This window comes from Canis lupus, chromosome 4, assembly GCF_011100685.1.
Source record: "Canis lupus familiaris isolate Mischka breed German Shepherd chromosome 4, alternate assembly UU_Cfam_GSD_1.0, whole genome shotgun sequence".
NCBI classification, from domain to species: Eukaryota; Metazoa; Chordata; class Mammalia; order Carnivora; family Canidae; genus Canis; species Canis lupus.
This window is the reverse complement of record NC_049225.1, coordinates 87,038,474-87,065,588: the sequence shown is the minus strand read 5'-3', so window position 1 is coordinate 87,065,588 and position 27,115 is coordinate 87,038,474. Positions and strand designations below refer to the sequence as shown.

The 27,115-nt window shown below is 39.2% G+C and overlaps 1 long non-coding RNA gene across 1 annotated transcript; it reads right to left on the bottom strand.

Annotated features, from left to right (window-relative positions):
* Positions 1-12,122: 12,122 nt before the first annotated feature.
* On the bottom strand, positions 12,123-26,558 carry LOC119871653. Its single transcript, XR_005357670.1, has 3 exons — positions 26,385-26,558; positions 12,363-12,542; positions 12,123-12,213 (listed from the first exon to the last, which is right to left on the bottom strand). It is a non-coding gene; the product is annotated as an uncharacterized LOC119871653 (long non-coding RNA).
* Between the last annotated feature and the right edge of the window lie 557 nt (positions 26,559-27,115).

Genomic DNA, 27,115 nt, shown 5'->3' with positions numbered 1-27,115 from the left:
GCGTGCTTTCATGTTTCTCTCTTCTAAGAAATCTCAGTGTGATGAGAGGGTGACATGCTATAGCCTATCAAGTAATACATTCGTTGTTTCCAGAGCACCGGGTAAGGACACTGCCAGATGTAAGACAACCATTGGCTCACAAACACCATTCAGTCTTTCCTCTGAGAGCACACATGCCTTTTGCTCTCTCCGCCCTGACGTGGATGTATTTGGAGTTTTTGCATTGGCAGAGCAGAAGGAAAAATAACAGGTCATATTTCAATGAATTCTCAAATTGTGGTACCTCCAAGTGCTGGAATACTCAGCCATAAAGAGGATCGACTTCCAGGTATATGCAACAGTACAGAAAGGTCTTCAACGACGTATACTAAGTAAAAGAAGTCTTGACGCATGTATACTGCAATGCCACCTACGTGAGAGAGACAAAACTATCCAGGTAGAAATATGGTCATTATTTTCTAGGCATTGGGGCTGGGCCTCGGGCAATCACTTCGAGAAGCACCAAGAGCCCTTTTCTGGTGATGGAAATGTCCTGCGTCCTGGTGGTGGTAGGTGGTAGCGGTTATATAGCTGTATATATTTGTTAAAACATGTCAAACTGCACACTTAGAGGGGGAAGGAACTGACATGGATTTAAGTTGCAACTTAATACACTGGACTTAATAAAAGAACCGAGTAAATAGTTACAGCTTTTATTCTGAGCAAAATTATATTATACCTACAATGTAATTAGACTGAATTTTATTTAAAAGAAAGTAAAAATAATAAGATATGTCAGTTACACAGAAATAGCTTTTTCTAGAGGAGGAAGTAAGGGGTCTTGAAGAAGAAAACACAGGATACTTCAATTTGTCCATGACATGTTATTTATTAAAAACCATCTGAGGGGTGCCTGGGTGGCTTAGTCAGTTGGCGTCTGACTCTTGATCTCAGCTCAGGTCTTGATCTCAGGTTGTGAGTCCAAAAGCCCTGTGTTGGGCTCCACACTGGAGGCAGAGGCTATTTAAAAACAACAACAACAATAATAACAAATATCTGAGACAAAGATAATACATTGGGCAATTTTTTGACAATAGATAGAAGTGTTAGATTATCAATCGTGCTTATTTCTATGTTTTTTTTTTTTATGGTGTTTCTTTTTAAATGAACGCAGTGGTATTTAGTCCAATCTTGTGACCAAGAGAGTTCTACTAATATTATCTCCTTTCTGATGAGTTGGAAGCAAACAAAAAAGACAACAAAAAAATATTTTTCTCGTTCTTAATTTCATTCTTTCCCAGCTGTGTCTCATGTTAGCCTATCTTAAAATAGAAAAGAAAAAAAAAAAAAGAGAGAGAGAGAGAGAGAGAAAGAAAAGGAGGCACTAAGTATGACACATATTGATGACCTGCTCGGAAACCTGTTTTCTTTGCTACCTGGTGACTTACCTGCCCTCTTGGTACCAGTCTCTATAGATGTGGAGCCATCCCATGTAGTTCCGTCTTGGGACAGCTGTAGGCCTAGTGTGTTTAGCATCTCTGAGCTCTGATACTCCATGCTGTTTTGTCACCTGTAGGTTCATGGAGCCAAGCCTTACGACCCGTGTACTTGTCTGAACCATTTACCTCAAATTTCACATCCTGAGAACCTTATTTGGTAGTAAGGTCTCCTTAAACGTGATCAAGTTAAGAGGAGGTCGTCGTGGGTTAGAAAGGTCTGTTCATCCAGTACGACTGGCATCTTTATAAAGGACGGGGATCCTGATTGGAAGAAGAAACTTTACACTCACGTGCGCACAGAGAAAACACTTTGTGGTGGCAGAGGGAGAGATTGGAGAGATGCGTTCACAGGCAAGGGACACCGAGAATGGCCAGCAGTCCCCAGAAGCGAGGCAGAGAGAGGAAGGACCCCTTCCTGCAGCCTTCAGAGGGAAAGACCACAGCGCTGGACACCCAAGCTCAGACTTCCAGCCTCCAGAAAGGTGAGAATACACATCTATGTTCTCTTAAGCCTACCACGTCGTTTGTTCTGCTGGCCATAGTGAACAAGTGTATCTTGGAAACTACATGCTGAAGACAGCAGATCCACAAGATGTAAGAGAAGTAAATATTTTAGACCTTATGGACGTTAGAAAAAATACATTGCTGAGCTGTTGAAATGTGTGGTTCTGTGTATTGTAGGAGCTAGTGTTAGTCTAATAATTAATCCATTTAGACTCAGGAAGACATTGCCTTGGAAATCAGGACCATTCCCTCCGTGTCTGGGGAGAGTACGTTCCCCTCCGCCTCACATATCCTAACACCCAGTCAAACTGAGAGCATGAGTACTCTTTGACACCCTGTGTTCTCTAATTCTTATTTAAAAGTCAAAAAAGCTGACATTATTGAAAAATCTGATTTAAACCTCCCTATGTTTAAAGCTGGGAAGAGTTTTGCCAAATAATGTCTATGAGACTTAGAGTGAAGGAAATAGTCAACCTGAAGGAGAGAGAAGGAGAGAGAGAGACGGATTTAGGTGACATGTAGTGATCCTTACAGATTCCACAAGACACAACCATGTCCTAATGACAGCTCCCACCCACCCTTATGCCGTCATGCAGAACCAGAGCTGCTCTGGGCTATGGCAGGGGCTGGTGGGAACGGCATCGTGAGAGGCCGAGCAGCCCACCATTTAGTCTTTCATGTGGCTTTATTCATCAGGGGCATGGATAACACCTTGGCAATATCGGCAGAGCCATCAGTTTTCTCCAAGTCACACAAAAATAGAGGAACATCACCTCCCATGTTCTCCTGGCCTGAAATGAAATAAACCTTTCCAGAAAGTCTGGGCAGAAAACTACACGCTTTCTAATATTGTCCAGTGGAGCACCTAGTCAACTAGAGTTCAGCACTAAGAGTCATTTACTTCCCCCCTAAAGATAAACAAGTAGAAAAACAACAAAAACAACATGAAATGTATGAATCTGCTTCAACCGAAACTAGTAGGGAGTGTTGCCAGGTTGGAATTCGGTGACCTTAAAACACCATTTTTATTTACACCTATTGGTGTTACCATCTCTTACTCTCAAAAATCGTGTGTGTGTGTGTGTTGTGTTCGCTGGAAATATGTAGCCCATGTTTGGAAAATAAGCACAGAGAGTGATAACAGTAAAACAAAGAAAATAACAGAATCAATAATGGAAAGTAGAATTTAAATTGTTTTTTTTTTTAAACTGACTCATACCAAGAAGTGGTTTTAATACCCATAGACCCAATATCAATTTTAGGATAAATAGGCAAGTCTCATTTGAATTTTCGTCAAAGTCCTTGGGGCAGTGACATTATTAATGTACTAACGTCATTAAATATTACAGTAGCCATTCAGGACCGTTGGCCTGAAATCGCTAATTACAGCCTATTTACCAGACTGCCTGGCACGTGACTCCAGATCCTACCTTTGAAATGTCTCCATAAGGGACCATGACTCTACCAATAGCTAAACATGAGACTCTAGTCATGTTGGTCTTATTCTTTGCATGGAAATCTTTTCAGCAATCACATTTGCACTTCTCTACTTCCAGTGTGTGTTTGTTTTGCTTTGATTTGTCTCATTGGCAATGATTTTCTTCGCTCTGTCCCTACATTTGCTAAAATCATACACCTACAGAAATCATGTCCAAGGGCCGCCTTTAATCTTTGTCATCTTTTCCGCGAAATATCCTCTATGGATTGTGGTCTTGCAAGGTCAGTCTTCCTTCAGCGAGTCTCTTAAGCATTTCCATTGCCTCATTCATTTGTTTATTTGTCCCAGAAGCCACAGTCCTGATTTCTCAAAGTCCTACAAGTTCTTGCATCTCACACTTCCTCCTCGTATAGCTGGCTACACTTTAACAGCATTCATGTAATCTATGCAAATGGAATAAATATTTCACTAATAGTGACTCAAATTTTCTAGTCTCTGACCATCTGCCCATTTAAATATTTCTTTTGTATCTGAAATGCTTTCGTCTTCACATGTCTACCTACCAAAATCGCATTCATTCTTTAAAAAGTAATTCAAATATTATTTTTTATAATAATATACACATGGGTCCTTGTGATGCACTTTGAATTCTACTTTGTGTTTACTCCTCTATGTGTTTTTCCTTCACCCTAAAAGTCTGTATTTTCCTTAAGCTTTAGGTAGAAACCATGTTATATTTATGTGTATCTTTCAGAGAAACTAGCACAAAGACAGAAACTTTCCAAACAGCAATTATTTATTTTAATGTAATTTACAAAACTTCCAATTTCAAAATGTTTTATGTTTCCAAAGAGAAGGCTTTGACAAATAGAAAATGTGGACTACATTTATTTTGTAAGACTACCTCCAACCCATTAAAGCACAGAGATATATTACTAGAAGCATAACAAGAAACAGCTGGGAATTAATTATGAAGTATTCTTATCTCCTAAAAGTAAATGACAGAAAAAAAAAATGTCTTTAGGAAATAGCCATAATTTGAAACACTAAAATCCCTTCCGCTGAATGAAAGTAACATTATCCCATATTCTTCTGAAAACCTCACTGCCAATTTCCTTGTGTATTTCTAAATATAACCATTAGAAGAGTAAAGAAACCATTGTGATTCATGACAGGATAAAAGCTGGCCTCACTTCTCATGATCCTATTGCTATGGTCTTGAGATAAAGAGAAACTTTGTGTGTTACATAAATGTACTTCATCGATTGTCTTAAGTTATAATGCAGAGTTTCTTCACTTTTTTTTTTTACTAAGTTTTGGTTTTAATGTCATTTAAACTGCTAGATGTTATATTGTTTGCAAACCTACATGACCAACCTGATAAACGCTGCTCGTTGACATCTAAGGTCAGACCGAATAGAACCTAATCAATTGTTGGCAATAGATTGATGGACTGAGGGAAGCATGGCTAGCACCAAGTACCCGAGTGAGATAACTTTGGAATTTCCATTTTTCTTACTTATCTGTGAACCCATCTGGTAAACTATCAGCATTATTGCCATCTCTGAATATTCCTTTCCAAAGTCCATACATTTTCCTCTATTTGAATATTTCCATGCTACATATGAACAAATATATATATATACATATATAAATATTTTAAGATTTTATTTATTTATTTGGGAGGGAGATAGAGAACATGAACAAAGGGGAGGGTTAGAGGCAGAGGGACAAGCAGACGCCCACTGAACTCTGAGATGGTGACCAGGACCGAAGGAAGTCACACACTTAACCCACTGAGTCACCCACGTGCTATATTTGAATGCTGAAATCTTTCTCCATTTTGTACAATATCTTTCTCTCATCTACATCAGTCAGAAACAAATAAGTACATTTATATTTATATTCATGTTCATAGTTATATATACACCCTCAGTAAAAACAAAAGTTCCTTAGAACTAACCTCACAATCTTGCTACTAGCCCAGAAGCCCACTTTCAAACAAATAATAAGGGAAGATTTGATACTCTTGGCATTACCCATTGGTCCTATAATGTATCTGATTAAATAGAAGTAATTCTCCTTACACAAAACAGTGAGATGGTTCACCCAGATTTAGGGGCAGAGCTGGATGGATAATTAAGCTTTGAGAGACTGGGATAGCATCGTAGAGGGGGCCACATATGTTTGGAATCAGAGAAAAATACTTCTCACTGTTGCATCTATTCTACCTGAAAAATATGCCTTTTCTCAATTCCCTGGGATCTTCTTAATTAGAGATTTTTACCTCCAGAGGAAATTAAAAAAAAAAAAAAAAGTTTACCTGGTGAACAACAGCGGTTTTATTAAACTGAATATTAACATTTTAACCTGGCAAATTTAAGCTTCTTATCTACCTAAAGAAAGAAAAAAAAGTGGGTAATATGAAGTTTTAGGTGAATGACTGTCTATCGAAGGACCACATTCAGTTTGTTACTGCAAATGGAGTTTGTGCGACCACGTGCTGCGGGACCTACAAATGGTTAGAATCTTCAGAAATGGAAGGAGAAGGGAACACAAAGAAAGTAATAAAACCAGAGGATGTAGCAAAAGCCAAGGAACTGTGTTTCTTACACAAGGCAAAGGGTTCATGAGGAGGATTATGTAAAATTAAAGGCGTAGATCCTGTCAATAGCCTTCAGACTGGCTGCAGTTGTATATTCTAGATCCATATAGGTAACTTTAGAATGTAGCTCAGAGATGAGAGACCACAGAGACAGGGTCTGATGAAAGAAAAAAATATCAGTAAATCAAGTTTTTAGGTTTGGAGGTGAATGGAGTAACAGATAAGATTTGAGTTGTCTCCTCTAAGAAACCGTGTAGTTTTGGTTCTCAAGGATAGTTGGGTTGTGATAAGCAATCATTTCCTTGAGAAACAGAAAGATGAGAACTGGGTATAAGTACATGGCATAATCAAAAGGTTATCCTCAAGTCCGATTTTCAGGGTAAATTTAATCCGAACATATACCCACTCTCTGTATTTAGGGACCACACCGTTGTTGGCATTGTCATGGACTCAGTCCTCATTTCCCATTAAGGAATCTAAAAATTGCTAGACAAGGGAGCTAGAACATTACAGTGCAGTCGCTTACCTGAGCTTCACCAACTGGACACCCACCCATTGGATAATCCCATCGGAGATGTTTAGTCTAATTTGAGTGAAACCAAGAAGCAAAATGCAGTTGATAAATCATTACCATCACAAGAGAAGCCTGTGTTTCCAGCAGTGCTTCCAGTAGTTTCCTCAAGCACAGAGTAGAGCAGTAGGATCCAACTAGGTTTCCAGCAGTCCTTCCCGCAGTTTCCTCAAGCACGTAGTGGGGCAGCACGATCAAACTAGTCTCAAGGCTGTGGTTCCAGATGAGCTGTCCTGGGTTCTTTTCATTCTAGTTCTCCAGTCTAATTTTCAACTCTGGAGCCTACCTGCAATTTCTGGAGACACTCATTCTATGCTTTAAGTTGTGCTTTCAGATGTGTATGTACATTTACTCATACATATATGCATACATACACATATAAACACATTCTGAAACTGTGTATACACACACACACACACACACGAACCCATTAAAAATACAGTTTTTAACTGTGGTAGATAATGTCAAGAACAATTAAATTAGTTCTTAATTAGATCAGGAAATTTGAAGCATCTCCATGTACTGCACTGTTAAAGTTGGACAGATCAATTAACTCATCTGCTTGCTTGTCTTTAAAATAATATGCTATTTAATGAGATCTCTGGAATATTTTTTTTTTCTGTTCCGTACAGGTTGATGAAAATGTGTTTGAAGTTTTCTATTACTGCTGATCCTTAGCTGAAAATAGTATGTGATTAGAAACCCTCTTGACAGAACAGTTTCTGCTTTCAAGTTACTAAAATTTCTGATTTGAGTGGTTACTTTCTATCGAGTAGTTTATTATGGTCACCCGAATATTAAATTGACAGTAGTTAATGGCATTCATTTTGGGGGAAATAATCTTTACCAGCTACATTAAGTTATTGAGAAAATAACTTCCTTGAAATGCTTGTGGGAAATTTTCCCGGATTTTGGAATCCATCACCCAATAAGACTCTAGAAGACATGTTTTGTTCATGTTGCTATTGCTATACGTTTCCTTTTTTTTTTTTTAAGATTTATTTATTTATGATAGACATAGAGAGAGAGAGGCAGAGACACGGGAGGAGGGAGAAGCAGGCTCCATGCTGGGAGCCTGATGTGAGACTCGATCCCGGGACTCCAGGATCGCGCCCTGGGCCAAAGGTAGGCGCTAAACCGCTGGGCCACCCAGGGATCCCCTGCTATAAGTTTCATACACGAAATAAATGTGCATCATCTGCTTTGTTATGAAAAGCAACTAATGTATGTATTTTTTGAATTTATGTTTAACTTAAGTCAGGGTAAGATTGAGGAGTACTACATTTTATTGTAGAAAAGATGGCACAAAATAAGGACAAAAAATGAGGGTGTGGTCCATTTATGGTTTGTTTAAAGATAAGCTTTGCTGTGATAGATACATTAAAGTGATGACGTTTTTTAGGTAGCATGACTAGAAAGGGTAGGCTCAGTGTGGTAACTTCTACTTCAGAGGTAGGCTGTCTCCAGGTAGGATACCTGGTTTATTTGAAAGCAAAATATGAAAGCAGAATATGACCCGCTTTTGGCAGTGAGAGAGGCCAATTCATCAGGGATGAACACTGGTTTAAGTAAGCTTTCTCAAGGTGCTTTCTCAAGGTGGACCTGTCTTTGTATCCTCTAGGTTATCCAGAAGTGGAGGCCTTCACTTTGCTTAAATTTTATGTATGTATGTATTTACTTATCGATAGAGAGAGAGGAGGGGGGAGAAGAAAGAGAGAATCTCAAGCAGACTCCCCGATGAAGGTGGAACTGGATTGGGGGCTCCATCTCCCAACTCTGAGACGGTGACTTCAGCCAAAACCAAGAGTTGGAGGCTCAACCTACAGAGCCACCCAGCACCGCTCACTTTGGTATGTTTGGAGGTACAATTAAGTTCTGCAACTGAGCCACGGCTTGTTTTAAACACTGTCAAACTCCGTATGTCTTAGTAGAGATACTTTATGAAATAAGGATTGTCGTGAATCAAATTTCATCCCCCGAAATTCATATGTTGAAGCCTTAACTCCCAGTATCTTAGTATGGGACTGTATTTGTAGACAGCATCTTTAGAGATAATTAAGCTAAAGTGAGACCAGTAGGGCGGGACCTAATCCAATCTGACTGGTGTCCACATTAGGAGAAGAGATTAGGACACGAAAATTTGTACAGAGGGAAGACCCTATGAGGGCTCAGACAGATGAAGGCCACCTAGGAGTCAAAGAGGTCAACCTCAGAGGGCACAACCCTGGCAACACCTTGATCTGGGACTTGTAGCCTCCGGAACTGTGACAAAATACATTTCTGTTGTTTAAGCTACTCAGTTTGTGGTACTTTTGTTATAGCAGCCTAAGCACATCCCCTGGCCACTATTTTCCCTGTAAAACATTATGACCTGTGCCCACAGCTTGTGCAGTTCGCCCAGAGAGGCCACATCCCACAATGCCCGAGCCCCTCTGCTCCCCTCAGTTGACATGTGTGATTAAGTGCCTGATGTTTTTGCTTACCCAATCTATTGTTGTCAGCTCATTTGCCACTGTAAATAATTAATCTATAAATGTATATGAAATTAGATGTGAGAGTATAAAAAAGAAAGAGGTTTGTTATTTCCATGAAAACTAAGATAAATGCTTTGGAAAGATTGACTAGTCACATGCACAGTCACCCTTGAATCATGTGTCTATAAATTAATTGAATATTAGAGCAAAAATTATAAATATCTGTAAGCAACGTGAACTCAGATGAATAGTATACTTAAACCTATATTCCACTTTAAAGAAACTAGAAATGTACATGATACACATTTATTTGATTGGTGTAAAAAAAAGAATTGATGTGGAAATGATACCAACTGAGTTGTACTGAAATAGCACATTTATTTGTTACTTATTTATTATTTTTTAAATATTTTATTTATTTTTTTATTTTAGGGAGAGAGAGAGAGCAAGTGGGAAGGAGCAGAGGGGGAGGAGCAGAGGGAGAGGGAGAGGGAGAGAATCTCAAGCAGACTCCGTGCTGACCATGAGCCAACACGGGGCTCCATGCAGGGCTCCACCCCAGGACCCTGAGATCAGGACCTGAGCCGAAACCAAGAGTCGGACACTCAACCGACTGAGCCCCCAGGTGGCCCTGAAAAAAGTACATTTAGTTCAAAACAAAGTATTGAAGATATATACAGGTATCTTTTTTTGATTAATCTCTCTAACCCTTTTTAGTTAACTGTAATCTTAATCGGATCAAGTAAGGGATCGTCTGTTTGTCCAGCTATCCCTGTCACCCCCAGGATGGACAAGATTGAGTCAAAGCACGTTTCATTTCTGTAGCACTTTACTTAAGAAGCGGCCAGCATAGAGCTGATACATTTTTGAGGAATCACCTGAAGGGCTGGGAGTTTGGGTTGGGTTTGGTTCTGGGGAATGCACGCCGGGGTCTGAGGACAGTCAGGTTGCTTCTGCATGGCCCAGCCAGCTCTTTCACCAGCCCTGAGCGTCTGACACCTCAGAACCTTCTTCAGAATCCTCATTCTCACATTCTAGGGTCTGTCACTCGCACGATCCCAGTTCCACTGGCAGTTTCTCTCTCAATCAGGACTCTTGAGTTTTAAAGATCCACAAACTAAGATGCTTCAAACTAAGCATGAAGGGAATTAGCTGGGGAGATGTTGGCGTTCCTCCTGAAAGGAACAGCTGGGGCACTCAGTAGCGAAGATGACAAAATAACTCAGCGACTGTGGACGCTGCAGGCAGTGACACGAGCTCGACCAGGACTCCGTCTCATCCTGGGCCTCTTTGATATTAGCTTTATTTTCTGCAATAGAAAGTTGTTATTCTGCACACAGTGTGGTCAGCTTCAAAGAAATGTTACAAAAGGTAAACAAACGTTTACCTAACTTAAGGGACAAGATGCAGAAATGAAACTTCTCAAGGCCTCTTGGGCCCCTCTTTCCCTTGAGGAAATACTGGCCAGAGGGTGTGCGTGAGATCTAAAGGCCCTTGACTTGCCAGGAAGGTGCTGGAACCTGGGCAGACCGGGGCAGCCCAGAACATCTGCAAAGTCCCTCACCAGCTTCCTCCTCTCTAGCAGACCCTGGTTACAGAAGCACAGAAAGGGCACATCAGACTAATGGGTCCCATCTTTACACGTTCAGTTTTACAGAGTTCATTCCACATGGCAAAACATACATCCACAAATACATGCAGTGTGTTTATGCCTCAGAACTTTCCAGGGAAGGTTTACGGCCAAGTTCCCTCTTACTTGGGGAACCCTGCTACACGGACCACTGCAGTGTCAAATCTGCTTTCTCCAAAGTGCCATCCCACTAGCTGTCAGACACTGGAGGCTGGCCTCTTTCCAGCTTCATCATGTAGAAAATATTTTTTTCTTTCTTTTTTTTTTTTTGAAAATATTTTTCTTTATGTCAAAAATGCCAGGAGACGGTACTGATGAGCTGACTTGGTTTATAAGCTTCCTTTCAGGACCACTCACTGTTCCAAGGAAGTCAGGGCCATGCATGAAGATAACAATTCCTTTTCAGACCACAGGTAAGATAGGTAATGGGGAAGGAATCACTCCCTGAAAGTAAAGAACAGGTTTCTCCTTAGAAGGGAAAACATCTAGGCAGAAACGAGACTAGCTACGAGAGGTAGGCTGGACATAAACAGTGAGAGCTCTAAACACATAGGAAAGTATAAGAAATTAATAACTATGGACAGAAATTTCACTTATCCATAAAAGATCTCTCTCTCTCTCTCTCTCTATACATATATATATATATAGAGAGAGAGAGAGAGAGAGATTTGTGCATATATATATATATGCACAAAACTTCCATTTAGGGTTCTTCAAAGTCATGTAGATTTTCCAGAGACACGTCTCATCATGAACTGTTTAATTTCAGTCTTTCCTCAGCTAATCCAATTAAAACACACCGTTCGTGAAGCTGTTGTTTATTAACGAGGGGACTTTGCTTGCCCTTACTGCTTTAATCCGCTAAAACGATGAAATAAATTCCCTTGTAATTCTCTCACCGTGCGTTGTGAGTACAAGAGTTTTTAATTTGTCTATGGAAATAATTTAAGCATAAGTTTGATCTCTTAATTACTTTTGCATTTCTGCACGAATATTTACATGAAAGAGAAACAATCACCTCTAAAGCTTTGATTACACTGTTTATATGGAAAGCAAACCTCCCTTAGATATTGGGGATGATGGTCATTTTATTTAGGAGAGATCCTGGAGAAATTTCACACACACACACGCAAAAACCCTTACACTTAGGTCTTTAAAACTCTTTGATCATCAGGCATCAAATTAGGGAAAACAGACATAAACTACCAAAACAGAAATAAAATCCCAAGGAAAAGTGTTTTTCAAAGGCATTTGACAGTTTTGGAATACTAATGTTATTTAGATACTACCGTTCTTTAGATAATGTCATTTAGATAGATGTGAGCTCTGGAGCCCGTAGCAACTTAATTTTCTTCCCAAACAGGAGGCAAAACCTCTTGTCTGGGGCAAACATAGCAGAGAAAGAAATTCATCAAAACAACTTGATCTGGCTTTTGAAGCACTCCTCGCAGCTTGGCATTGCTTGTAGATTTGAGGTTCACAGTTGCTCAATACCTAACTAAGCTGATAAGGGCTTGGGGAAAATATGTGAAGAAAAAAAAAAAAAGAAGTGTTAAAGTATTTAGGTCATTTAAAAATATTAATGTTAAATATGTTTATCTGTCAACCTGAATTTTTAACCTATTTCTGCCTGCATCTCCGGATAAAATCCTGGGAGCCCACCTGGAGACAGTGGAAGTCCTTTAAACCTGTGGTCTCAGTCGTATTTCAGGAGCTGATCCCTTCCAGCCATCTTCTCTCTGCCTCGCAGGAGAAAGGTGAAGCAGGGGAGACAAGAACTGCCAACGATAAAATATTGCAGCTTTTGGTTTTGTGGAGGCAGGGATCGAAACTCCAAGGTAACTGGAATTTTTCAAGACAAATACATGATTAATCCATGTCATTTTTAGCCAGACCAGATTTCTTAAGTCTTGAGTTTAGGCCATTAAAAATTTCTTGCCAGGGTTGATTCATGGAAGTGGAGAAGGAAAAGGGAAACTATTTTTATTTATTGTGTGTTTGTGGGGGGGAAACAAGGGGCACAGCAATAGTATCAGAAGTGGATGTGAGTGTTGCGGAAAAGGAAGTGGATGTAGAGGATGTTTGGATGATATTGCTGGAATGTAGGGCCGTGGAGGCGGAGTTGACCAGGTTCCAGCGTGCTGGGTTTGACCCTTGTTAGCAGGATGCTGATCCAGGCAGAACTTTTTGCCTTGTCCTCTGGGCCAAAAGAACATCCCGGATAGTTCTGGATCATGATATTTATTACTCTGAGTTGCAATCATAGCTTTATTTATTTTCTTTCCACTGTGCTGTAAGCTGCTTAAATTCAAGAACTCCATCTTCTAATTTCTTTATCCCAAGGCCTTGGCCCAATATTTTTTTTCTTGTTTGTCAATGGGGACAGCAAAGCCAGGGGATCATTGTGAGGATTAATGAGTTTGTAACATGGACTCAATAAATGTCCACCGCCATCACCATCATGCAAATTATTCATTCCTCATCATACAGCTTCTACTTTTAAAATAGATGAAAGATTACCAAAATATGATTCTAAAATTATGTTGAGAGCAAAGAGGTTCACTTATAAAACTGTGTTTTTGTGAAAAGAAGAGAATAGGGCAAATATTTATTGTCTGTATCACATTAATAGTGGCTTTCTATTTTATGCTTTGTGAGAAAATGATATTTAAATAGAAATTGGAAATTGCACAAATGCTTACCTATATAATCTTATGACTAATATAAAAGGTTATTCATGTTTCAGATGCTCTAACAGGATTTCCATGATTGGGAACCTTCCTTGTAAGACTCTTATGTCTCCTCCTACCCTTGAGCTTCTCAGTTTCTGATATTATCTTCAGAGTGCTTAGGAACTGCACTATCACTTCTCATTTTTAAATTGCCTAATTTACTTTAACATAATTATTTTTCTACATGCAATGTAATCTGTATTCAAAAGAGAAAAAAAAAGCATGTAATTACATGATTTTCTGCCAACTCCATGCTTTTAGCATTAACACCAGGGCTCAATAAATATGTACTAAAGGAGTTTGCCTAAATTATCCTAAAAACTTTGGCAGAGTATTTTCACGTAATTCAGTTTTCCACAATTTTATGTATTGTTAAGCATCATTTATTTACTAAATAATATAAATGAATTCTCACGATATGAAATCTACTGAACTTAACGCATTCATGAATAAAAAATGCGCAATCATTAGCTAACGACAAGGATTTCACACAAGAGCATGGAGGCAATGGAATGTAGGAAAATAAGGGATGAATATATAAAACATTAAGCAATATGAAAAGTAACCAAATCAAAAATTAGTTAAATGAACGAATGAATGAAATAAAACAAAATGGCATATGACAAAAATAGACTAGTATAGGTAAAATATACTAATAATTCATAAAACTGGGCTTTCTAAATCTATATTTATGGGAGAGCAAGGAATGTAAATAACATAAATTCATGGGAAATTATAAAACTCTAACACATTTGAGGGCATCCTTGGCATTTTTTTTTTTAACCCGAGGACTCGCTTCAATCTTTTTATACTAATTTATGTAATGAATTTTTTACTTTGTTGTGAGAACTTCCTTCAGATAGTTACTGAAGTTTCCGATATAAGACTTGTTCAAGATCACACATTTTTGAAGATTGTGGAGGTAAGATAACACACACAAATACAGGTTCTTACAATTTTAAAATCTATGATCAGCTTTTACTACCTGAAACCTCCTCAGCTGGGATGTGAAGAAATAGCAAGATTTTACAAGGTAGAATAAAGAAAATAGAGTATTCTGAGAAAAGCAAAAATAAGGTCTTGAGCAAAGTATCTATTCAGAAAAGGCGCACATACACACACGCATTCATATGCGTGCACATGCACACACATACACACGCATATGCACATACATAGGACTCAAGTTGCAAAGAGGTAAGCCAAACTTCAAGGAGTGACTGGGGAATATTACTTACTAAAATTCATAAACTCTAATTCTACAGATCAAGAAGCCTAGTGACCACCCATAAACACCACAATCCAATGCAAAAAAAATAAGATTAGGTGGATCTATATAGTCAACAAATTAATAATAAAATTAAGTAAAAATAGAGCAGACTAAGGTGATCAGAGTCACCATAAGGAGGCTTGGAATTTGTACATCAGGCTATTAGACAGAGGTATTGGATAACTGGAAGGCAAGCCCACATTCTGCCCACATTCTGCCCACATCTTCCTATTTGAGAATTTAATGGAATTCCATTACAGTTTTTTCTTCTGTGGGATGGCTCAGGGTGTGATCCTGGAGTCACGGGATCGAGTCCCGCATCGGGCTTTCTGAAGGGAGCCTCCTTCTCCCTCTGCCTGTGTCTCTGCCTCTCTCTCTCTCTCCTGTATCTCTCATAAATACATAAATAAAATCTTTAAAAAAATAAAAAAAAAAACTTTCTTCTGTGCTTCTAATGAGCTATAATTTCATGTAGTCTAAAGGTAAAGTATTAGTGAGCCCATTTCTCTGTAGATGTAAAGCTACATTGTCTGATGTGTGTAAGATTAATGGAGCTGGCATTTTGACCTCTATGTGGCTTCTTCCTATGTGAATTTCTTAAAGGTTTTGAGAAGGGGGTATGATTTATTGACTCTATACAATTCCAGCCAAGGACTTCATATGGCAACAAGTGTGTGTCCAAAGACTATGATATAAATGTGAGTGACAAATACAGGGATAATATTGATATTTTATATGTTGTAAAATTTTTTTTACACAAAATATATGTATATATTCCTTTGTTTTATTTATTTTACATTGGTTTCAAAACAATCATAAGCAGCCTGGGTAGGGATGGAAATTCCCTGAGAAAGATAGCATTTTTGCCAAACATGTCAACAATGAAATAAATACGGGCAATGTATTAAAGAGCTAACCATTCCTACTCCTGTGGGGCAGGTTGAGAAAACAGCAGAGGAGCTAGCCATTCCTACTCTCCTGTGGGGCAGATTTGGAAACAAAACAGCAGAGGCATATAGAAGAAATACAATTTCCAATTTACTTTGATAAAGCTGATTGTAGAAAAAGACTATGGCCCTGTATCCATAAGCAATTGCAGTTGCTAGTACTTTGACTCTGAATTAGACACCCCATTGTCAGGATTGGACAATCTCAAAGTTTCCCTAGGGAGACAGAGTCTCACCACATCTAAGAAGACACTTGCTTGCTACAAGCAAGTCAACTTGAAAAAAATATAATCTAAAACAACCATGCTCAAAGCTTTCTCCCCACATCCCCCAAGATATCACCCCTCCCATATGGAAGAGAGATACTAGTGTTGAGCATAGTTGGGTAGGTTCTTCCCAAACATTTTGTTGTTGTTTTTATTCCTCCCACAGTGGAAGTTCTCTATCATAATACAGATAAGTGAAGGTAGGTAATGAATTCCTTCCAACAGTCAATAAGTCAATGGGTGATGTCAAGTCAGTGATTCTCATCCATCTAAGTTTTTTTTTTAAGGATTTTATGTATTTATCCATGAGAGACACAGAGAGGCAGAGACACAGGCAGAGGGAGAAGCAGGTTCCCTGTGGGGAGCCTGATGAAGGACTCAATCCCAGAACCCTGGGATCAGGCCCTCAGCCAAAGCCAGATGCTCAACCACTGAGCCACCCTGGTGTCCCTCATCCACCTAATTTTTGTTACATTCTGTACCCTTCACACATTAGGAAACTAATTAGCCTGTAATCATATGTGTGCTCTTATTCAGTCATTTTGTGGCTTCTGTCCAGGATTACAGTCACACCTCCACAGTCATTTTAGGATCATTCATCATTAGAAAATGATCTAATCCACAGGGACAATTCATAAGTCTGACAGTTAGTTTAGAACAAAAGAGTAAAATTATTTAAAAAATGTGAAGGCAATCAAAGTCTATATCTCATTACGGATAAATTTGGTTTGCAAGTTCAACCATTAAGCCTATTGTGAATTATAGGAATATGTAAAAGAGGGTGATGGAAAGAGTATTCTGCCTATAAAATCACAGAAACAATGAATTATAGTGTCTTTCTGTGTAAATGGAAGTGGGCACAAAGCATGGATTCAGAATCTAATTTTGAAGTGAGTTGTTTGGACTTAAATTTCAATCAAAAGTGAAAAGGCTGTTTGAAAATGTGACAAGTCATGCAGAGAAAGCATTTGACAAAATACAGCATCCATTCCTGATTAAAACTCTTCAGAGTGTAGGGATAGAGGGAACATTCCTCGACATCTTAAAAGCCATCTATGAAAAGCCCACAGCAAATATCATTCTCAATGGGGAAGCACTGGGAGCCTTTCCCCTAAGATCAGGAACAAGACAGGGATGTCCACTCTCACCACTGCTATTCAACATAGTACTGGAAGTCCTAGCCTCAGCAATCAGACAACAAAAAGACATTAAAGGCATTCAAATTGGCAAAGAAGAAGTCAAACTCTCTCTCTTCGCCGATGACATGATACTCTACATAGAAAACCCAAAAGTCTCCACCCCAAGATTGCTAGAACTCATACAGCAATTCGGTAGCGTGGCAGGATACAAAATCAATGCCCAGAAGTCAGTGGCATTTCTATACACTAACAATGAGACTGAAGAAAGAGAAATTAAGGAGTCAATCCCATTTACAATTGCACCCAAAAGCATAAGATACCTAGGAATAAACCTCACCAAAGATGTAAAGGATCTATACCCTCAAAACTATAGAACACTTCTGAAAGAAATTGAGGAAGACACAAAGAGATGGAAAAATATTCCATGCTCATGGATTGGCAGAATTAATATTGTGAAAATGTCAATGTTACCCAGGGCAATATACACGTTTAATGCAATCCCTATCAAAATACCATGGACTTTCTTCAGAGAGTTAGAACAAATTATTTTAAGATTTGTGTGGAATCAGAAAAGACCCCGAATAGCCAGGGGAATTTTAAAAAAGAAAACCATAGCTGGGGGCATCACAATGCCAGATTTCAGGTTGTACTACAAAGCTGTGGTCATCAAGACAGTGTGGTACTGGCACAAAAACAGACACATAGATCAGTGGAACAGAATAGAGAATCCAGAAGTGGACCCTGAACTTTATGGGCAACTAATATTCGATAAAGGAGGAAAGACTATCCATTGGAAGAAAGACAGTCTCTTCAATAAATGGTGCTGGGAAAATTGGACATCCACATGCAGAAGAATGAAACTAGACCACTCTCTTTCACCATACACAAAGATAAACTCAAAATGGATGAAAGATCTAAATGTGAGACAAGATTCCATCAAAATCCTAGAGAAGAACACAGGCAACACCCTTTTTGAACTCGGCCATAGTAACTTCTTGCAAGATACATCCACAAAGGCAAAAGAAACAAAAGCAAAAATGAACTATTGGGACTTCATCAAGATAAGAAGCTTTTGCACAGCAAAGGATACAGTCAACAAAACTCAAAGACAACCTACAGAATGGGAGAAGATATTTGCAAATGACATATCAGATAAAGGGCTAGTTTCCAAGATCTATAAAGAACTTATTAAACTCAACACCAAAGAAACAAACAATCCAATCATGAAATGGGCAAAAGACATGAACAGAAATCTCACAGAGGAAGACATAGACATGGCCAACATGCATATGAGAAAATGCTCTGCATCACTTGCCATCAGGGAAATACAAATCAAAACTACAATGAGATACCACCTCACACCAGTGAGAATGGGGAAAATTAACAAGGCAGGAAACAACCAATGTTGGAGAGGATGCGGAGAAAAGGGAACCCTCTTACACTGTTGGTGGGAATGTGAACTGGTGCAGCCACTCTGGAAAACTGTGTGGAGGTTCCTCAAACAGTTAAAAATAGACCTGCCCTACGACCCAGCAAATGCACTGTTGGGGATTTACCCCAAAGATACAAATGCAGTGAAACGCCGGGACACCTGCACCCCGATGTTTCTAGCAGCAATGGCCACTATAGCCAAACTGTGGAAGGAGCCTCGGTGTCCAACGAAAGATGAATGGATAAAGAAGATGTGGTTTATGTATACAATGGAATATTACTCAGCTATTAGAAATGACAAATACCCACCATTTGCTTCAACGTGGATGGAACTGGAGGGTATTATGCTGAGTGAAGTAAGTCAGTCGGAGAAGGACAAACATTATATGTTCTCATTCATTTGGGGAATATAAATAATAGTGAAAGGGAATATAAGGGAAGGGAGAAGAAATGTGTGGGAAATATCAGAAAGGGAGACAGAACGTAAAGACTGCTAACTCTGGGAAACGAACTAGGGGTGGTAGAAGGGGAGGAGGGCGGGGGGTGGGAGTGAATGGGTGACGGGCACTGGGTATTATTCTGTATGTTAGTAAATTGAACACCAATAAAAAAAAAAAAATAAAATAAAATAAAATAAAAAAAAAAAAAAAAAAAAAAAAAAAAAAAAAAAAGAAAATGTGACAAGTCAAGATACGGATCTCATAATAAAAGTTATGGCTGATAACTGATGTTCCAAAAGATGTAAACTTCCCAAATTTTACAATATCAAGATTTCTGAAGACATATCTCCTCCTGATATGTGAAAGGCTTCGCTGCATTCTGAAGTGGGTAGAAAAATTATAGCAGTCATAATTATGTAGCTTGCTATCTCTTTAATGTGGAAGGAAATACATTATTTGACAACTCTATACCAGATGGAATGCATATTTTTTGGGAAAAAACCTTCAAATGCTAATCTATAAAGCCTGGAAAAGAAAGACTGATATTTTCGTTTGAAACTAATGTGCCGGAAGATTGCCAAAAGAAATAATTGAATCTTTATCATTCAGCGTATCCACGGTTTCATGTATATCCATTTCCAACTCATTTCAAATTCAATTTTGGCAAATCAAATAATTGACTAAGTTGAGGCAAGTCTATATTAATTTAGCATTGTTAAACAACATGTCGGATTTCAACTGTAGTCTCTAACTTCAACTTTATCGTTCCTTCTAGGATTCCAGACCAGTGATTAAAAGCAGATACTGAGTCTGCGACCGTAGGAAGTTAACTATAGATGAAACAGAGAGCTGTCCTTTCAAAAAGATCAGAATATTTTCATTTTTAGGTAACTGTCTTGGGGTAAAAAAAAATTGTTTCACCACCATTTACAGGTATAAGTGGGTTGTGATCCTTCAAGGAGTTGGTCAGTTTTATTTCCGGTCTTCTTTGGAAAGTTTAATTCAAGAGTGAGAAATGAGAAATAGGTATGGGGAGGCCTACATGAGGACAGTAAAATAATTATCCATTTGTCCCTTGCCCTATCCCTTCTAGTCCTTTTCTTCTGGACACTGTGCTTGTCTTGTTGGCCAGGAAGAAAGGGAATGAGATACACAAATTACAAACCTTTGGGTTGCCTGCTCTGGACATAAAACATGATAGGAGACAACCAGGCAGGAGACATGATAGGGAGAGAGCAAAAGTGTGGCTCACCGGGGATCTGCACACACTACGAATTGGCCATCCATACCTTTGCGTAAGATCTCCTCCTGTGTCCTATTCATACAACTCTCAAACACTCACCTGGATCTTCCATCAAGATGGAGCTATTCAAATTCATTCTGCTTCCAGTAATTATTTGTTTTATTTTCTTATTGCCTCCACTCACCCTCCTACCCACCCATGCATGAGACCTTGGTGGGGTTTGTTTTAATTGAGACAGCTGGAGTGGGTGGTGGCTGTTTTAGTCACTGCCAGGCCCTCTGCTCTACTTGCTTACTTCCAACTGTGCAGTCACTGAAATTGTGCTTTCTCAGGGGGATAAAAGCAAAAATCAACCAAAACAAACAAACAAAAACCTAAAAATTCTACAGCTATTTTCTCTTTTCTTGCCTGTTTGTTTCAATGTCTGACTGCATGGCATGTAGCCATGTTCCTCTGAGTTTACTGATTTCATACTTCTTAATCCTGTAAATATATAAAACATGCAAGGCATATTTCGCTTACAAGTTATAAAAAAGCGCTTATTTTTTTTTTTTTTTACAGTTAAAAACCTCCCCCTGTCAACTATATCAGACTCTACAAGGAGTTAGACCAGACCTAATCTGAGGTATGGGGATGAGGAAGAAGATGACCATGGAAATGAGCCTGCAGGCAGACACAAGGTTCAGGAGTAACCTCCTAGAAAACTTTGTCTGGGGTTGGCTAGAGAAACAACATGTAAGCCACCTTTTTGTGGTATATACGCTGCCCTAATCCATGACATTTTAGTAGAACATGGTCAGAAATACTACTTGAGGTTTCAGTTGTGGTGTGGATAGTTTTTAAAAGAGAGGATGGCTGGGGCCCCTGGGTGGCTCAGTGGGTTAAGCATCAGCCTTCGGCTCAGGTCATGATCTCAGGGTTCCTACGATCAAGCTCCACATCGTGTCTATCACATTGGGCTCCTTGATCAGTGGGGAATCTGCCTCTCTGTTGCCCTCTGCTCCTTCCCGCTCTGCTCCTACTCTCTCTATCTCTCTCAAATAAATAAAATCTTAAAAAAAAATAAAAGGAGAGAAAAGGATGGCTTCTGTGGGCATAACTGATGGAGAACCACATTTCTTCCTCTCTCTCATGCACCTCTACTTGGACAAGAGGTGACCCTGGAAGTCAAATGCTGAGAACAGCGATGTCTAGCAAAATGGAGGTCTTGGAAGTTGCGACGGCAGCCTGACTGTGGATATTTTGGCAAGGTAAGTAGACTGGAGCAGAAGAAACTGAGATCACTGTCTCAAAGTATTTGTGAAACAGCTTCCAAGGAAATGCTTAAATTTCTAGGAAATGATTGGAAGAAGAAGACTGCCAACTTCTAAACATTGGAATGTTAGACCTCACAATAATTTCGACCACAGAAAAGGAATCAGAACTATACTTTCCAGCATAAGTGGTGAGACCTGGGACTGGTAATTGACATGATTTGATTTGGGGGACAGTTTCCTTAGCATAAGCAATTAGAGAACGTATATAAGTATAGAAGGGATAGAATCTGGAGAGCCGTAAAGGTTGGGCAGGGAAATTGACAGTCGTCATGGAGATAACATAGAAAACAGAAAGTTTTTAAAACTGAGCAGTATAGTTCAGAGATTGATCTAATTAGATGTCTATGTGGAGACTGAGGAGAAATGGGTGGGAACAAGAAGTAGAAAGATGGGGGAGGCGCCTGGTGGCTCAGTCGGTTACGCATCTGCCTTTGGCTCAGGTCATGATCTCGGGGTCCTGGGATCGAGTCCCACTGATCAGGTTTCCTGATCAGTGGGGAATCTGCTTCCCCCTCCCCCTGCTTGTGCTTTCTGTGTGTGTGTGTCAAATAAATAAATAAAATCTTAAAAAAATAAAGAAGTGCAGAAGTTGGAAGATAGGCCAAACGCAGACACTTTCAGGATGATGACATTGTTCAAGCTATAACACATATGCTAAATATCCATTAGACTTTTGCTTAATTTTAAATATTAACCATGAATTAACTGAATTCCAGGTAATCTGGAAAGATGAGAAGAAAAAAAACCCTTTACTTAATATAATGAATAATTGCTCTTGGATAAATCATCGATATTAGAAGGTAACCCTGTGGCTAGGTGTTACTGTTTTACGTGAGCATTTATTCCTTTACTACTTATTTAAGAGATATTTACTAAAAGTCTACTATTAGTCGAGGGTGATAGATGAAATGATGACTGATACAATTAAATTGTGTAAGTAGAAGCAAATTGATCTGGATGTTTCCTGAAAATGAGCTGTCATGTTTTCAGTAATATGCCAAACAGAATTATTATGTGCAATATTTGGACGCTAAAACACACAAATAGCTGGACAAAAAAAATAGTTAAAAGACATAGGCAATTCAACTCTGTGAAGGTGTGTGATAGCACTCGGGATAGCACAGCGAGAGCTAAAGACTTCTGTTCATGAGGAGATGGAGTAGACATCCTTTTCCCTATTTCCCTCACTATGTGTAAATAAACCACTGGATGTTATATGACAAGCATAGCAAGACTCTGAAAGGTGGAGAGAAATGGAGCAGACAAGCTAAGGAACTCAGGCCTGAGGAACGACGCGGTGGTGTTTCCTGGGGTTTCTTTTGCCTCATAAATCCCAAAGAAGCCAACAACCAGAAACACCAATAGGCACAGACCAAAACATAGTCATAGCAAAATCCCTTTCTCTCTGACCAAAGGACCTTAAATAGCAGCCTTAGTAGATGAAAACAGAAATAAATTGTGCCCTGTTCCCACCCCAGCCAGCAAGGGTTGCATGGGGAATCCCGCCAGCCGTAATGAGGATCTCCTCTTCAGTTCAGTGCCTTTCCTTCCCCCACTGAGGTGGTACCAGAGATGGATGAGTAGGAAGCTGAGACTCTTATTGGGGTGGAGTTAGACACTTGGACCAATGGCAGCAATGCACGAATCCAGAAGAGCCACACAAATATGCACAACTGATTTTTCAAAAAGGTCAGAGCTATTAATGAAGGCAAGATAACTTTTCAGCCAATGATACTGGGGGAATGCAGCATCCATAGGCAGCAAAATGAACATTGACCTAAGTCTCACATGGTATACAAAAGTGAACTCCAAATCGTTCCCTAACTAGAATGACATCTTGCCATTTGCAATGACGTGGATGGAACTAGAGGGTATCAAGCTAAGCAAAATAAGTCAATCAGAGAAAGATAAATACCATATGATTTTCCTCATATGTGGAATTAAGAAGCAAAACAGTTGAACACAGGGGAAGGGAGGGACAAGGAAAATAAGAAAAACAGAGAGGGAGACAAACCACACTCTTGTTGTTCTTAATTCTAGGAAACAAATGGAGGGTCGCTGGAGGGGAGGCGGTAACTGGGTGATGGGCACTAAGGAGGGCATGTGATGGGATGCGCACTGGGTGTTATATGCCGCTGACGAATCACTAAACACTTCCCCCGAAGCTAATAATGTACTATATGGTAACTAAAATGAATTTAAATAAAAAAAATTAAAAAATTGATCCTGAACTAAAATGTAAAACCTAAAACATGGACACTCAGAATTAAAAACAAACACGGAAAAATATCTTTAGAATCTAGGATTAGGAGGAGAGTTCTTAAACTTGTATAAACACATGCTCTTTAAAAGAACATAGTGAACTAGGAAAACGTACACCAGAAAATACAAATGAGAAACAAAGAAACACCTGTGCATGCCACCATGTACGTGTCTAGCATGAAACCTTATCCATGCCAAAGAATGCCAGACCGAGGCATTCACAAAAGCAGACAAACAAATAAAATGGTCCTGCTTGTGTTAGATTACCTGAGCACAAGTGGAAGCAAGCACAAAACTTTCTAAGGCCAGGTAAGCAGAGAGCAAGTCCCGAAAGAATGTTAAACTGAGCAAATTCCCAGAACTCCCAAAGTGCTGGAAATGCTTCAATTCTGACCAGAGAGACTAGAAAGACCCCACAAACACGTGGGGGTGCTCAAGAAAGACAGCAGGACAGGTACATTGTCATAGTAGGACTCCTGTAGCTCTAGAGTAGAGGCTATCGTAGGCCCTCCAAAATAATCATAATCGTAATCATAAAGAAAACAATACGTATCACACAGAGAACCACTTGGATGTTTTGGCTACAGTCCAGTTAATGAGAGTTAATTCTTATTATATAACAGAGAATAAAAAAATAAATGAAATAAAATAAAAAATAAAAAAATTAACAGAGACTATTAAGATAATTTAAATGCTTGGATATATTTGTAAAATAATTGTGGAGCTATATTTTTTTATTTTCCAGTACCTTAGGATTTCAAAACATTGTACTTCTTGAGTTATTTTTTAGTAACGGAGACTCAAAATCCCCATGTATGTGTATCACATAGAGAGAACTACTTTATAGATTATTTATTTGGGGGAGGGGAGACATGTGTGCAGGGGCCGGAGGGGGGTGGCGCAGAGGGAGAGGGAGACAATCTCCAGCAGACACCCTGCTAAGCTCAGAGCCGAACACGGGGCTCCATCTCATGACCCTGCGATCATGACCTGAGCTAAAATCAAGAGTCGGAGGCTTCATTGGCTGAGCCATCCAGAAGCCCCACGTAAAGAACTGCTCTAATATTATGGTAAAAAGCTTTTGTGGAAAAGAAAGCACATCCTCTAGGAGAGGGCAAAGCTGTTCTACTTGGGGCTGGCTAAGGTCGATGCTGGGGTTTACACATCTGCAGGCCGTGTAGGATTTAGGTCCTGGGTGGGTTCTGACACACACAGCAGCAACAAGGAAGCAGCGATCAAAGCCGGGTATTGGTAATGGGAATTATCAGTATGGGAGACAGGAAACCTCCTTGCCAAAATCAATAGTTCAGGGACATCACTCTGACTTATTTCCTCTGCCTGGGGTCCTCTCCTGGCTCTTTGATGGTGACGTCTTGTCATAATACAGTTCACAAGTTAGTAGTGACTCTTGTTAAAAACTAAACTTAAAAAAAAATAGAGTAGTTTTAGGTTTACAGAAAAGTTGAGAAAACAGTACAGAGAATCCCCAAATACCCCATACCCAGTTGCTCCTACTATTAAAATTGTCCATGAAGATGCTGTATTTGCCAAAATTAATGAACCAATATTAATACATAATCAGTGACTAAGCTCTACAGATTATTCAAATTTCCTTAGTATTTTTTTTTCTTTTTCATTTAAAAAACATTCTCTGTTCTAGGATCCCATCCAGGAAATCACATTACATGTAGTCATCATATTTCCTTAGGCTCTACCTGACTGTGACAGTTTCTCAGACTTTTCTGTTTTTTTTGGTGAACTTGGCAATTTTCAGGAGTACTAGTAACTGTTTTATAGAATGCACCTGTACATCAATAACTATTTTATTTAGAAAAAAAATAAGTAAAAAAAAAAAACACTGTGTGTATCTTCCTAAAGGTGAAAAATATCTAATTACCTTGATTCCATATAGTTTTTAAAATTATATTCTACAGTAGTTAAAGCCATAATAATGCTGAGGCTCCCTGATATTCCTGGTTTAGGGTAGTAAAGTAATCGAAACCCTGTGGCCACGGATGTAAGGTATTATGACTGAAAGAACAAGGGAAAAGTATTGTAGCATGTGAATTCCAATATGGAAAAACAAAAGCTTGCACAACTCCAAGAGATAAAAATGAATCCCTGTTTCCTTTTCAACGTATGTGTTCAGCAAATTTTCCTTTGTTAAGGTGACTCTAATCAAGAGATAATATATCTACAGTAATTCATGAAAATGTGATCTTAAATACCCAAAGAACAACTGAGAGTCTTAGAGACTGTAAAACATAGGGCAGTTCATAAATACAAAAAGGAAAAGCTTTGTTGGGAGAAACTTGAATATTATTATAGGAAGACAAATGGGTTGGACTTGAAAATGATCCCTTTAATCCATCCCTCGAGCATGTTGATCATGCTCTCACTCAGCTGCAAAAATAATTTAAGACTTATAAAATAAAATGGTAATGCGTCTCATATTATGTGCATGTACGTACATCTGTTAGAATCTTTAAAGTTAAAAATCTTGCCTGTGTCCATTAAGGCTTTGGAAAGATTTGATTCTGGTGGCTGTTAGGAAGTCTTAGGTTCTGGAAGATGCTTCTTCCCGTCATATAAGTAACTGAATATTTAAGACGGAAAAGAAAAAAAAAAAAGATACACTCACATGAGGCCTTTCCTGATGATGATTGCTATGTGGTGATAATTAATCCTCGCCCTCAGTACCCCATGAAATACTCCGAAAACGCAAACCAGATGCAAATGTCACATTCATGCAAAACAACAAGGGAAAGAAGGAGATGTGCAGTAGAAGTTTGCCTGTTTGGTGTTTGTGGGAAACAGGAAGGGCTACAAGATAGACAAAGCAATGAAAATGCTGGTTTCTGGTATTTTATGATCTTCACTTGTGACTTCTGGCAAGGGAAGAAGTGTGACTGGCTCCAGCTTATCATGGAAAATGCCGTCATTGTAGCCAGACAACCAGTAATTGAGAACATGGGAGAAGGAGGCCGGGATGGGGCTTGAGGACACTCACATCACTGTCCCCCCTACAACCTAAGCTTTCCCCCCGAATTACTTTCTCTTCCTTGTACCTACCTTTAGTCAGAATCAAGACTGGTGACAGTATGGGTGATCCTCTTGAGTGGAAGGGACAAGCAGAGTATTCTTTGAGATGTGCAGGGAAACTAGCAGCTCATGGCACAACATCAGAGATCTAATAAGTGTGGAAGGATCTCCCGAAATGCAAAACTTCAGCTTCTGCGCTAATCAGAAAAACCCATCCACATTCTTTGCTATAAAAGTGCATCTTCAAGAGTCTGCCTGTGGGATGAAGAGCAGAAGGCTCTCGTCATGCCCCTCCCCGACCCCCCAGGTCCTCTGAGGGAACTCTGCTGT